General features: G+C 49.6%; 1 protein-coding gene across 1 annotated transcript in view; it reads left to right on the top strand.

Moving 5' to 3' along the window:
* UHRF1BP1L (UHRF1 binding protein 1 like) overlaps positions 1-13,275 on the top strand; it is a 373,911-nt gene that overhangs the window by 78,619 nt on the left and 282,017 nt on the right. The gene's annotated exons all lie outside the window — the stretch shown is intronic.

The raw sequence follows: 13,275 nt of genomic DNA, 5'->3' as shown, positions 1-13,275 counted from the left end.
CCCTTTCTAATAATTCCCAACATTCTGTTTGCTTTTTTGACTGCTGCAGCACACTGAACCGAAGAATTCAATGTGTTATCCACTATGACGCCTAGATCTCTTTCCTGGGTGGTAGCACCTAATATGGAACCCAACATTGTGTAATTATAGCATGGGTTATTTTTCCCTATATGCATCACCTTGCACTTATCCGCATTAAATTTCATCTGCCATTTTGATGCCCAATTTTCCAGTCTCACAAGGTCTTCCTGCAATTTATCACAATCTGCTTGTGATTTTGTGTCATCTGCAAATTTGATTATCTCACTCGTCGTATTTCTTTCCAGATCATTTATAAATATATTGAAAAGTAAGGGTCCCAATACAGATCCCTGAGGCACTCCACTGCCCACTTCCTTCCACTGAGAAAATTGACCAATTATTTGTTAAGAATTCGCTGCCCACGGGTTTCCCCGTGAGCAGGCTCACTCACCCCATGCTGCTCTCTTCTCCCGACGCGGCATGGACGCCGCCGTCGGGCCTCTCCATGTGGCTGGAGCCGCGGACTGTAATATCTCCTTGCGGCCCAGAGGCCATCCTTACACGCCCTCTTTATCGGGGCTGGAGCCGCGGACTTCTCCGGCATTCCTCGCGGCTGGAGCCGCCGCCGCCGTCAGCGTCTTCGCGGCGCTAGGCCGCAAGCCCCGGTCTCATCTGGCAGCTGGAGCCACCCCTGGGGAGTCCTGCAGCGGCTGGAGCTGCTGCTGACGTCAGGGCCTGCTCCTCAGGCCCAGCCCTGCATCTGTAGGCGATGACGCTGTGCAGGCCGCTGTCCACAGTCCTGCACAGCGTCCTGCACAGCCCTGATGCAGCCCCTATGAGAGAGGGCGAAACTCTGCCTGAGTCGGGCTTTTTAAAGCTATTATTTCCTCAATAAAGAATCTAAAATTTGGACATTTTGGCTTCTAAGAGCAGTCTTCGGCCATCCTGCCGGAAGTTCGAATTCAGAAATTGATGTCTCACGTGCAACAGTTTGTGAACACTATACGCCCGACAGTGTGTGGTCCTTGCTACATGTGCTCAGCTTGATGGTGGCAATCCTGGGAGTGGTGCCGTGGGCGAGGGAACTATGCATCCTCTTCAGTGCTTGCCACTGTCTCGTTGGATCCTGCCGTCTCAGGACTATTGGATTCAGCTCCACTTGCCGATGGAAGTCTGCTCTCACCTCCAATAGTAGTTGTTGGAGGCTCATCTGTGAAAAGGAGTTTCCTTGTCCTCCCTGACCTGGTTGGTACTTATGACAGATGAGAGTCTCCAGGGTTGGGGAGCTCACTATAAGGAGCTGATGGCCCAAGGGCATTGGAAAGTTGAGGAGTCCCGCTGGAATATCAGTCTCATATTCAGGAAAACCCAACGTATGAGCAGACTTTCTCAGCAGAGAGAGTCTGGATCCACTAGAATGGGTGTTGTCTGCCAAGGCGTTTCAGCTAATTGTGAATCGCTGGGGCTTTCAGTTCCTAGCCCTGTTAGCGACTTCTCGCAATGCGAAAGTTCCTCGATTCTACAGTTGCAAGAGAGATCTGTGGTCTCTAGGCATAGATGTTCTCATACAGGTCTGGCTGGAATACAGATTGCTTTATGGCTTTCCTCCATGGCCTTTGCTGGGCAGGATGATACGCAAAATTGAAGGCCACAGGGGGCTAATACTCCTGGTGGCACCAGATTGGCCTGGGCATCCATGGTATACGGATTAGCGAAGACTCCTAGTGGAGACCCCTCTTCGGCTTTTGCCATGCCAGGACCTATTACAGCAGGGTCCAGTTCTTCACAAGTATCCGACTTGGTTCTGTCTTACAGTTTGCCCCTTGAGAGGGCTTGCCTGTTAAGCGTGGGTATTCTTCCGTGGTGATTTCCAACTTACTCCATGCTCGGTTTTCCACTTCTTAGCCTATGTGTGGGTTTGGAGCATATTTGAGGCTTGGTGTGAGGACCGTGATGTTCTTCCTCGTACAGTTAAGATCCCACTTATTCTGGATTTTTTTCAGGATGGGTTGAATAAAGGACTGGCCCTTAATTCCTTGAAAATTGCAGGTTGCGGTTTTTGCCTGTTTTAGGGGTCCAGTGAATGGTGTTTCCTTGTCGTCCCATACTGATGTGGTCTGTTTTTTGAAGGGAGTGAAGCATCTTAAGCCTCCCTTGAGATTACCGGTCCCCTTATGAAGTCTTAATAGAAACATAGAGTAACAGATAAGGTCCATCAGGTCTAGAGGAGGCAGCAAAACACTGCACGGAGCGGCAGTAGCCACAGAGGCATTCACGGAGCGGGATGCCAGTGGCCAGTGGTTGGTGTTCCACCTTCACGGAGTGGAAGGGTGGAGGGCTGCCATCTCCAAATTAAAAAAAAAAACAAAACCCAGGGGAGGGTAAGAGTATGTAAAATTAACAGAGAGTTCAAAGGCTATAGGTATTACCAATTATTAGGCTTATTCAATATTGTTGATAGTTAATGTGGCTTTCAATGCATACTTCACTTTCAATGCATATCAGCATAGCTCTCTGCTTCAATGGCAGAGGAGAAGTAAAAGTAATACTTCACGCATATCCAGCATAGCTCTCTGCTTCAACGGCAAGGGAGAAGAAAAACTAATACTTCACGCATATCCAGCATAGCTCTCTGCTTCAACGGCAGGGGAGAAGAAAAACAACCAATAAGGGCTGAATAACATAGTCTGGGTAAACAAATAAGTATGGGTGTAGCTTGCTTATTGCGGCGGTTACTACCCCTAACTAATCAAGCTTGATATTTCACTTGGATGCAGCTCCATCACTGCTCTCTACATTAATGGTGGGGGTGAAAGGGAAATAGAACCAAAGGTTACTAAGAGCCAAGAGAAACAGATAAGTATGAGAAAAAAGAAGTGTGAAGCTTGCTGGGCAAACTGGATGGGCCAATTGGTCTTCTTCTGCCGTCATTTCTATGTTTCTATGAAGCCCGGGTGGTCAGGTTGGCATGCTTGCAGTTCAGCCACAGCCTGTGAGATCAAGTGGTCTGCGTGATGTTAGACAACGCGATGATGGTGGCCTACATCGGTAACCAGGGAGGAAACAAGAGCCAGCAAGTGTTGCAGAAAATAGGACCAACTTATCGAATGGGCAGAAGGTCATCTACAGATGTTCTCGGCCTCTCATATTCAGGAAAACCCAACGTATGAGCAGACTTTCTCAGCAGAGAGAGTCTGGATCCTCTAGAATGGGTGTTGTCTGCCAAGGCATTTCAGCTAATTGTGAATTGCTGGGGCTTTCAGTTCCTAGCCCTGTTAGCAATGCGAAAGTTCCTCGATTCTACAGTTGCAAGAGAGATCTGTGGTCTCTAGGCACAGATGTTCTCATACAGGTCTGGCTGGAATACAGATTGCTTTATGGCTTTCCTCCATGGCCTTTGCTGGGCAGGATGATACGCAAAATTGAAGGCCACAGGGGGCTAATACTCCTGGTGGCACCAGATTGGCCTGGGCATCCATGGTATACGGATTTGCGAAGACTCCTAGTGGAGACCCCTCTTCAGCTTTTGCCATGCCAGGACCTATTACAGCAGGGTCCAGTTCTTCACAAGTATCCGACTTGGTTCTGTCTTACAGTTTGCCCCTTGAGAGGGCTTGCCTGTTAAGCGTGGGTATTCTTCCGTGGTGATTTCCAACTTACTCCATGCTCGGTTTTCCACTTCTTAGCCTATGTGTGGGTTTGGAGCATATTTGAGGCTTGGTGTGAGGACCGTGATGTTCTTCTTCGTACAGTTAAGATCCCACTTATTCTGGATTTTTTTCAGGATGGGTTGAATAAAGGACTGGCCCTTAATTCCTTGAAAGGTGCAGGTTGCGGTTTTTGCCTGTTTTAGGGGTCCAGTAAATGGTGTTTCCTTGTCGTCCCATACTGATGTGGTCTGTTTTTTGAAGGGAGTGAAGCATCTTAGGCCTCCCTTGAGATTACCGGTCCCCTTATGGAGTCTTAACCTGGTGATGGATTACTTGGCAGGCTCTATGTTCCGACCGCTGCATAGGCTTTCCTTGTGGTTGTTGACCTTGAAGATGGTGTTCCTGGTGGCTCTATGTTCTGCGTGTCAAATTTCTGAGCTACAGGCCTTGTCTTGCTGGGAGCCGTTCCTTCGAGTGACTCCAGGGGCGTTACAGCTGCGTACTGTTCCCTCTTTCTTGCCCAAAGTGGTGAATCAGTCCATCTCCTTGCCATCCCTGGATAAGGTTAGGGATGAGGAGGAGTATCACCTCTTGCAGTCTTTGGCTGTCATGAGACTTGTCATGCGGTATCTGGAGGTTTCCGAGCCTTTCTGGAAGACGGATCACCTGTTTTTCCTCCATGGTGGGAGTAAGCAATGTGCTCCAGCTTCACGGGCTACCATAGCTCGCTGGATTAAGGAGCTAGTCATGACCATGTATGTGGGTGCTGAAATAATCATTGCTTTCTCAGGTTAAGGCTCATTCCACTAGGGCTCAGGCAGTGTCATGGGCGGAAGTTAGATTGTTGTCTCCCGTCGACATTTGCCGAGCTGCAATGTGGTCCTCCGTACATATGTTTTCCAGGTTTTATCGTTTGAACTTGCAAGCCCGGGAGGGCGCAGCCTTTGCATGGGCGGTATTGACTGGACCGCGGGCAGCCTCCCAACCTGTTCGGGAGTAGCTTTGGTACATCCCACTGGTCCTGAGTCCATCTGTTTACATGCTAGGAAATGGACAAATTACTTACTTGATAATTTCGTTTTCCTTAGTTTAGATAGATGGACTCAGCTTCCTGCCCTCAGATGCCACATGAGTGTGTCAATAGTCCTCCTGTGGGGCTCTGGATCCCAAGGGATTACTGGTAAGTGTTAATCCAGTACCTAGATTGGGGTACCTAGATTCTTACGTGAGTTCAGTGTTTCTTGTTGATTGAATACAGTTATGGTTGACTGTTTTTAATCAAGTTTTTTACTAGTCTGTCCACAGTTGCTTTTGTAGAGAATACTGGCAGGCTGGGATCACTGCAGGAGTATATATACTGTAAAGTCAGCCTGCTCTGTCTCCATCTGCTGGTAGGGTAGCATAACCCACTGTTCCTGAGTCCATCTGTCTACATTAAGGAAAACGAAATTGTCAGGTAAGTAATTTCTCCATTCCGTGCTCATGGATTGCCTGAACCCAAATGGTGTGGATTGAGGATATCCTTATCCTCAACTCAGTGAGCTACAGTAGATGTTGCATATCCCGGCTGCCCAGGCCCCGTACCTGGCCCTTCCTCTTTGGCAGCGGTAGGCAGTTGCCTACGTGCTCGTGCTCCTGCTAGGCTCTCAGGTTCCTCCGGCAGCTGCGCGGCTTCCTCCAGTCCCAGTCAGGTCTCCCCATGTGCGTCGAGGGGAGACGCCGCCACCACGTACTTCCAGTCTGTCTGCCTTAGGCATGCGTGCACCTTCCCCAACTTTAAAGGGGCTGCGGCGGGAACCCTTCCCGCGGTCCCAGATCATGACGTCTCCGGGCCCTGATACTTAAGGCAGGCTCTGCTATCCGGTCTTTGCCTTGGCAACAGGTCTCCACGCTTGCAGTCGTGTGCTTAGTTGCTACTTGTTCCTGATCTGTTCCAGTCCTGCGTTCCTGTTCCGGCTCTTCTGCTTCAGTTCCAGTTTCCTGTTCCTGACCCTGATTACCCCTTGAATGGATTCCTGGCTTTGACCCTCGCTTGTTCCTGACCACACTGGACGGATTCCTGGCTTTGACCCTCGCTTGTTCCTCACCACGCCTTGGATGGATTCTCTGGCTCTGACCCTTGCTCGCACCTGACCTTGTCTCCAGCCGCCTTCTCTGACTCCAGCTTGACCCTGACTTTGCCTCCAGCTGACTACTTGGACTTGGCCTTTCTTAAGCTTTCGCCTATTTACAAGCCCGGACTTAACATGTTCCTGACTTCTAGCCTGCTTCAGCCTATCCAGGTTTCTGGATCCAGGCCTGTCTTGAACTCGGCTTCTGTGACCCTGTGTTTCCATTGCTCTCTGGCTCCCTTCCTTGAGCATCCTTCATGGGATCAACCACGCGGAGGCCCGTCTAAGACCAGCTGGCCTCAGTACCCAAGGGCTCAATCTGCGGAGAACGAGGGCTGGTATTGGCGAAGCTCCAGTCGGCCTCTGCTTCCCGTTCTGCTCCACCTCTCAACGGTGGAGACCTGTGGGGGCTTCCCCACAGGTAGTGTCAACTCCACTTCGGGCCAAGGGTCCACCTCCGCAACAGATTGCCAAGGCCATGGACTCAGCGGAACCATCCGCTCTCCTGGCCATTCCTGGCCTGGCCTTGAAGATCCAGGAACAGCAGCGGTTCTTGGGGGCGTTGGCTACCTCCATTGAACGCCTCAATGCCCGTTTGGACTCTCATGCTGGTTCCGCGGCTTCTATGACTTCACCACTCAGCTCTCAAGCACCGGCTATGCCAGCCAGAGCTCTGCTCGCCCTGCCCGCTTCATCCCGTTTCATTAGGGATCCAAAGCTCTGCAGAGGCTTCATCAATCAGTGCTACATGCAGTGTGCTCTGCAACCTTCCGTCTTCCAGGACGACCTCACGAAGGTAATCTTCATCCTCTCACGCCTAGAGGGCAAGGCATTATCATGGGCATCTCCCTTATGGAAGCGTGCGGATTCCCTTCTCCAGGAACTATCAGGCTTTGTGACTACCTTTCGTCGGACCTTTGATGATCCAGGGAGGCTACGGCTAGTTCGAATCTTCTACATTTGCGGCAAGGTCACCGAGCACTCAATGAATATACCATAGAATTCCGGACTCTTGCTATGGAGTTGGGCTGGCAGGAGGATTGCCTCCGAGCCATTTACCTAGATGGCCTGTCATCTCAACTCAAAGATGAACTTGCAGCCTATGAACTACCCTCTTCTCTTGTGGACCTCATTGACCTTGCAGGTCGCATAGACCATTGCCTCCAGGAGTGCAAACCGGGAGGTCCGGGTACCCCGGCGCCCCACTGCCGAACGTTCTCACTCTCCACTTGCGGCGAGCCCTGCATCCAGCGGAGTCCCACCGTCCACTAAGTTGGAAGAACCCATGCAGTTGGGACGTGGTTGCCTTACCCCCGAGGAGCGCCTTAGGTGGAGGCATTTGGGTCTGTGCTTGTACTGCGGAGCTGCAGGACACCGCCTCTCGTCTTTTCCCATCCGTCCGGGAAACTCTCTGACCTAAGTTTAGTAGGGGTCCTGAACTTGAGCGCTACCTATCCGGCCCCCCAGTTAATGTTACCATTTACCTTGACCTGGAATTCCTGTTCTTTCCCACTTTGGCTTTGGTCAATTCAGGAGCTGGTGGGAATTTCCTTGTGAAGGATTTGGTTCAACTCCTAGGCATCTCTACCCATCCCGTCAAGAAACCACTACTTATTGCCTCCATCCACCGCAACCCTCTACCAGGAAGAAAATTTCAAGTCACTGTTCCTGTCCACCTCCTCACTGGAGCCTTGCATGAGGAGGATGCAGAATTCTTCATCCTGGATAAATTCATCCATCCAATGTTGCTAGGGTTACCATGGCTTCAGCACCACTCACCCCACTTTGATTAGGAGACCCTTCAACTCGCCGAATGGAGTTTTGCATGCCATCGCACTTGCCTCAGGAGAGTAAAACCACCTTCAGTGATTCTGCTAGCGGTTACTGTCTCAGACCTTTCTGCGCCATATGCTGACTTCGGGTATGTGTTCTCGAAACAGAAGGCTGATATCCTTTCGCCACATCGTGAGTTTGACTGCCCCATTGATCTATTGCCAGGCACTGTACCCCCTAGGGGCAGAACCTATCCTTTTGTCTATACCAGAGATCCGAGCTATGTCGGACTATATCTGTGAAAACTTGGCTAAAGGCTTTATCTGTCCCTCCATGTTGCCTGCTGGTGCATGTTTCTTCTTTGTCACCAAGAAGGTTGGGTCATTACGATCATGCATAGACTTTTGCGGCTTGAATGCAATCACCTGTAATGATAAGTACCCTCTGCCCTTGATTAACGAGTTGTTCGATCGCCTCCAAGGAGTGACCATCTTTACCAAGTTGGACTTGCGAGGTGCCTAAAACCAGGTTCATATTCATCCCGAGGATGTCTGGAAGACAGCATTTAATACCAGGGATAGACATTACGAATACCTTGTGAATCCATTTGGCCTTTGCAATGCCTCTGCGGTGTTCCAACACATGATCAACGAAATCTTCCGTGACCTTCTCTATGTGAAGGTTGTCGTCTACCTAGATGATATCCTTATTTTTTCTAAGGATCTTGCCACCCATTGTTTGGATGTCTACATGGTGCTGCAGCACCTGCGGGAGAATCACCTATTTGCCAAGCTCGATAAGTGCTTTTTTGAGAAACAGAGCTTGCTCTTCCTGGGCTACATCGTTTCCCAACTTGGCTTCTCCATGGATCCCAGTAAGTTACGAAGCATCCAGAACTGGCCCCAACCTGCAGGCCTCTGAGCACTCCAGCGGTTCCTTGGTTTTACCAACTACTACTGCCACTTCATAGCCAATTATTCCCTGGTTGCCGCACTTCTCATGGCCCTTACCCGTAAGGGTAGCGATACGAAGAATTGGACTCCAGAGGCAATTGCTGCCTTCTAAGCCCTGAAAGACACCTTCTTGTTGGGCCCCTGTCTACGCCATTTGGACCTGAACCACCCCTTCATTATTGAAGTTGACGCCTCTGCTATTGGAGCTGGGGCGGTGCTGAGTCAGTATTCCCGAAAAGAGGTTTTGTGTCCTTGCTCCTTCTATTCCCACAAGTTCTCCCCAGCGGAGCGAAATTATAGCTCCAGGGATTGAGAACTCCTTGCAATTAAACTTGCTTTCGAGGAATGGCACCCTTGGCTGGAGGGCGCCCAACATCGGTTTACAATTTTCACAGACCACAAGAACCTTGAGCACCTCCGGCACGCCCAGCGTTTAAATGCTTTCCAGGCCCGCTGGGCGTTATTCTTCACCTGATTTGACTTTGACTTTCGATACCGTTCTGCTGAGAAGAATCTCCAGGCTGACGTCCTATCTCATTTCTTCGAACCCAAAGACTCCTAAGAAGAGCCTCGTCACATAAACGATCCTTCCTGTATCTCTTTGTCCGCCACCGTGACCGTGCCTGCAGGGAAAATGGTGGTGCCCCACAGGCTTCGTGAAAAAGTGCTACAGTGGACACACGATTCTAGAGTAGCTGGCCATCCTGGATACACTTGGACATTGTCCCTCTTACAGTACTACTATTGGTGGCCCACCATGTCCTCTGATACACGTGCATACGTAGACTCCTGTCCTACTTGTGCCCAACAAAAGCCTCCGGTGGGCTGACTGTGGGGCCTGCTACAACCTCTATCTGCCCCTGAAGAATCCTGGACTCACTTGTCCACCGATTTCCTGGTGGACTTACGGTGTCAATGGGAAAACTATCATCTGGGTGATCATGGACAGGTTCTCCAATATGGCTCATTTTGTGCCTTGCCTTCAGCGCCCGAACTTGCACTTCTGTTCTTCCTCCATGTTTTTAGTCTCCATGGGCTACCTGTAGACATTGCCTCCGATAGGAGGCCTCAGTTTCTCGCCCGCTACTGGCGCTCTTTATGCAGACAATTTGGGATTTTCATCAGCCTGACCACTGCCTACCATCCCCAGGCCAGCGGCCAAGCTGAGCTGATGAACCGCTTCCTCAAGTGCTTTCTCCGTGCTTACTCCGACGACCAGCAAAACAACTGGGCTCAGCTACTCCCGTGGGCCGAATTCTCTCATAATTCTCACATCGCTGCAGACATGGGAGTCTCCCCATTTTCTCTAGTGTACGGCAGACAGCCACGGCCTCCTTTGCCGATTCCTCTTTCAGTGCCTTCTCCAGCAGCTCAGGTAACTGCGAAAGCCCTTCAGACCCTATGGATGCGCACTAATCAATGTTTGCGCCAAGCGGCCACACATGCCAAAATATCGGACCTTTCCCGGTTACTCGACACATTGGCCCAGTGACCTACCAGCTCCATCTGCCACCTACGCTGGGAGGACACAATTCCTTCCTGTCTTGCTACTCAAGCCTCTAGTGCTCTCTTGGGCTTCCCGTAAGGCTCCTGAAACTTCCCAAGACATCTCGGAGACCAACATGATTTACTGAGTTCAAGATGTTTTAGACTTCTGGAGGATAGGCTGCCGTTGGCAATACCTCTTCTCTTGGGAGGGGTATGGCCCCGAAGAAAATTCCTGGGTACCAGCTTGTAACATCTTGGATAAAGGGCTTCTTCAGCGGTTCCACAAAGCCCATCCGGGCAAACCAAGATCTCCAAGAGGGGGCCATAAAGGGGGGTACTGTTGCGTATCCCGGCTGTGGCAGGCCCGTGACCGGTTCTACTCGCCCCTGATGCCCGATTTCCGGACCTGGCCCTTCCTCTTTGGCAGCGGTAGGCAGTCGCCTACATGTTCGCACTCCTGCCAGGCTCCCAGGTTCCTCCGGCAGCTCCGTGGCCTCCTCTGGTCCCAATCGGTTCTCCCTATGTGTGTCGAGGGGAGACGCTGCCACCACATCGTTCCAGTTTGTCTGCCTTAGGCGCGCGCGCCTTCCCTGACTTTAAAGGGGCCATGGCGGGAAACCTTCCTGCGGCCCTGGATGATGACATTTCCAGGCCTTGCTACTTAAGGCAGGCTCTGCCATCCGGTCTTTGCCTTGGCAACAGGTCTCCACGCTTCCAGTTGTGTGCTTAGTTGCTACTCATTCGTGTTCCTGTTCCTGATCTGTTCCAGAACTGCGTTCCTGTTCCGGCTTTTGTGCTTCAGTTCCAGTTCCCTGTTCCTGACCCTCGCTTGTTCCTGATTACCCCTTGGATGGATTCCTGGCTTTGACCCTCGCTTGTTCCTGACTGTGCCTTGGACGGATTCTCTGGCTCTGACCCTTGCTCACACCTAACCTTGTCTCCAGCCGCCTGCCCTGACTTCAGCTTGTACCTGACCTTGTATCTCCAGCCACCTGCCCTGACTTCAGCTTGTACCTGACCTTGCCTCCAGCCACCTGCCCTGACTCCAGCTTGAACCTGATTTTGCCTCCAGCTGACTACTTGGACTTGGCCTTTCTTAGGTTTTCGCCTATTTACAAGTCCGGACTTAATGTGTTCCTGACTTCTAGCCTGCTTCAGCCTGTCCAGGCTCTGTCTTGAACTCAGCTTCTGTGGACCCTGTGTCTCCGTTACTTCCTGGCTTCCTGCCTTGAGCATCCTTCACGGGATCCATCACATGGAGGCCTGCCCTGGTACCCAAGGGCTCAACTTGCGGGGAACGAGGGCTGGTATTGGCGAAGCTCCAGTCGGCCTCTGCTTCCCGTTCTGCTCCACCTCCCGATGGTGGGGACCCATGGGGGGGCTTCCCCCACGGGTAGTGTCAACTCCACCTCGTGCCAAGGGTCCACCTCTGCAACAGTAGAACTACCAATTCTAAGATCTTAGATAAAAAAGTTAAGGATGAAATTGGCCTATAGTTGTTGAGGTCAGAGGTGTCAAGATTATTATTATTTTTTTTTTTAATAAAGGGTAAATTACAGCTTTAAGGGATGCAGGGACATATTCTTGCTCTAAAGAAATATTGATGAAAGAAGTAAGAAATGGAGCAACTGTGTCTTTAACTACTTTAAATAGAGCAGTGGAGCATTGACTAGTAGAGCAAAAGACATTGTTCATACTGGAAATGAAGCGCTTTACTTCAACTTGAGAAGTATTGGAAGAAGATGACCAAGAGGGAGACGCGTCACAGGAGGTGTTACAAGGAGGAACATAGAAAGATTTAGCTGAAGTTTTTCAGTTTTTAGGGCAAAATGTTTAGAAAAAGATTCAGCAGAGGGAATGTCCTAAGAAATGACCGGATAAGAAATCGAGCCTGTGAGCTTTTTAGCCAAACTGAATAGCGCTTTATGGTTATATCTGATCTGTCTAATTTGTGCAGAATAAAATGTCTTTTTGGCTTCCATAGTTTGTTATTGGTAGTCTTGAAGCAGTCTACGATAAAAAATAATGGAGTCTGTGGTGCGATATTTACGCCACAAGTGTTCGCTTTTCCTTAAGACCTGCCTGGTGGATTTAAGAGTTGGGGTTATCCAGGCATGTGGTGCATTAGACTAAGGAGTTGGTTTTGAGAGGAGCAAATGAATCAAGAACAGTTAGGATTGCAATGTCCCAATTTAAAACACTGTCATCCAAATCATTGCTCAAAAAAATAACAAGCAAAGGTGCGTGCAATATTATTGGCAAATTCATCGCCATTTACATGACTGCACTGCAGTATGAAAAGATAAACAGCTGAGAGGGCTGTCTGTACTCGGAAATATTAAATGAAAACCCAATGAGTGAGTGATCTGACAAAGGGACATCTTGAATGTTTAAAGTGTTACAACAGTCATCCTTAATGGTACCATTAACAATCACTAAATCTAGAAGGGACCTCGAAGAGTGGAATATTCAACAGTTTGGAACCAACCTAATGACTCAAGAATTTCTAGAAATAAAGCACATTCAGGAGCAAGGGGAACAGTATTAACATGAAGATTGAAGTCTCCAAGTGGGAACAAGTGGAGATTCCCATAGGCCTGGAGGCAGAAATTCAGTCTGACTTCAGCCTTTCTTAAAACATAATCTTTATTCACAGATTCAATCATATACACAACTGATTGCCTTTACCTTCAGACAGTGTATTCTCTCTACTCACAGTTTCTGCTGCTTTGTCTCAGCTCAGTGTTTGGACAGTGTTACGTTACAGGAGCTGCCTTCCTCCTGGAGACCTGGGCCTGGTCTGGTTACCCCCACCTGGATCTTAGCTCTTATTCCCCAGTTTCTGGTTATGCCCTCTGAGCCCCACCTGAACCTGCAGGATCCTGGGCATAGAGCATACTCTGCTTAAGGCATTTAAGGCGGACCAGGTGTCTAGCCTGCACCTGTACAGGTAAATAGGAGACCACTAGGGGCACTGCTTCACACTCCATTTAATAACATCTTGTCAAGATCAGTGCTAGCAGAGAGAAGTAATTTAAAAAAAAGAGACAGGCCTGATTGCAACAATTTCGGCGGACAATAGGCTAAACAAATATAAAGGTTTGAGAATGAAAAAAACAGCAATTCAAAGGGAGAATCTATACCAAGGTCCTGAAACTTCGGTTTCAAGTAGTCTTTATAGATTATTAGTAAGCCACCAACCCTGCCTTTCTTTCTGGGCTGAGAAAAACAGGTATAACCAGTGGGGCAAATATGATTTATAGTGACATAGTCTGAATC

Source organism: Rhinatrema bivittatum, chromosome 4 (genome assembly GCF_901001135.1).
Source record: "Rhinatrema bivittatum chromosome 4, aRhiBiv1.1, whole genome shotgun sequence".
Lineage (NCBI taxonomy): Eukaryota > Metazoa > Chordata > Amphibia > Gymnophiona > Rhinatrematidae > Rhinatrema > Rhinatrema bivittatum.
The sequence above is the reverse complement of the archived record's forward strand: the minus strand, read 5'-3'. Positions and strand labels throughout refer to the sequence as shown.